Source organism: Frankliniella occidentalis, unplaced genomic scaffold (assembly GCF_000697945.3).
Source record: "Frankliniella occidentalis isolate FOCC.00 unplaced genomic scaffold, Focc_3.1 Scaffold3045, whole genome shotgun sequence".
Taxonomy (NCBI): domain Eukaryota; kingdom Metazoa; phylum Arthropoda; class Insecta; order Thysanoptera; family Thripidae; genus Frankliniella; species Frankliniella occidentalis.
The window spans coordinates 3509-5026 of NW_026270113.1; positions in this window are offsets into that span (position 1 = coordinate 3509).

Here is a 1518-nt window from a genome sequence, read left to right on the forward strand (position 1 = left end):
TTTTAAAGTAGATTGCCGTTTTAACGCCAAAGATGTCTGCGTCAGCTGGCGAGCACACGCATCGGTAGTTGCATTCACCTGCCAGCGGAGCGCGCGGTTCTCTGGCGCGCCGGATCTAGATCGGATAATCACTGTGATTGGTTCTGGCCGCTGCTGCCGCGGCGCTGCGGTGGGGTTGCGCTGCGGGCGTGCAATCACCGGCTGGTATTTGCTGGCTGGCAGAGCGATCCTCTTCCCGCGACTTTCGCGCGCGCGCGCACCCCGTTGACGGAAACGCCAAAGCAGCGCGGGTATGAGAAAGAGGGGGAGAGTGAGCGAGTGAGAGGAAGGGGGAGGGATGAGGAGCACAAGAGGAAAAGGATGGGAAAGGGGAATGCGCAGAGGAGTCTCTTTGATTCGGAAGGCAATAATCACTCCCCCATGCCCCACTCCTAGCGACGACGACGCGCCTCGATATCCTTGCAGATTCCGGACAACGAGGAAAGGAGGGAGGAGGAAAAAGAAGCCTAGCTAGACATTGCATATTCCTGTATGACAGAGTCGATATTCCCTTTCACGACGCCGCGATTGGTTCGGCGACGGCTTTTGTCGGTCTGTATAATGCAACCCCCTCCCCCCCCCCCACCTCGTCTTGCTCTAAGAGGCGGATTTCTGCTTTCCTCAGGCGGTAAGACCGCCTCGTCGCGATGGATTTGGCGCGCGAAGGGAGAGGCGTCTTGACAGTCTTAAAGTAAGTGGCGGATGGGGATTCCGATTTTATGGGGCAGAAAAAAAAGGCTGCCGCCGGGTCCTATATAACCATCCACAGTATTTTTTTTTTATGTGGATCTCTTTATTTTTCCCCCCCAGCCCTGGTGTCCACTCGCGCTTTAGAACACGTGCCGCCAAGGCGTTGGGTCCGGATGCCCCACCCCGCTGCGCAACGCCTTGAGGGGCAGTATGATCGTTTTACGACGGGTCGTACAATGTTGGCGCCACTCCACTACATTGACCAGCCCTTTTATTTATTATTTTTCTCGCATCATGAAACGCCCGCACCCTATCGCCCCAGGCCCGCCTTTACTCTTTCGTTAAAAAAAAAACGTAAAAAAAAAGTTCATGTCGAAGCGTTTTGTAAGTACATATTTTTCATGTACAAGAAGAATCTGCTACATCATGTTAACCCACTTACACGAGAGGAATCTAGATAGAGAGAGTGGCATGAGTGGGCGAAATAGGGAGGGCGGAGGGCGCCTGCGAAGTCGAGGGTAGGCCACCGGCGCGTCCCGAGCGCACCGCGGGCAGACGGGACGGCCTACCTCCCAGGCGGCCGCAGAGCGGAGGTCCCCCACACCAGCAGCGCGCGCGGCGACATTCGGCTGTCGTCATCGTCGTTCTCTCCCCCTTGTGCTCGGGCGGCCATAACCAGGCCAATGGCAGCCCGTTCGTCGTCGAGGGGAAGATAGATAAGGAAAGAGCGGTGGCGCGGCGGGGTGGTCGTCGTGGGTGGAGGAGCGCCGAGGAGGGGAGAGGGAGGAG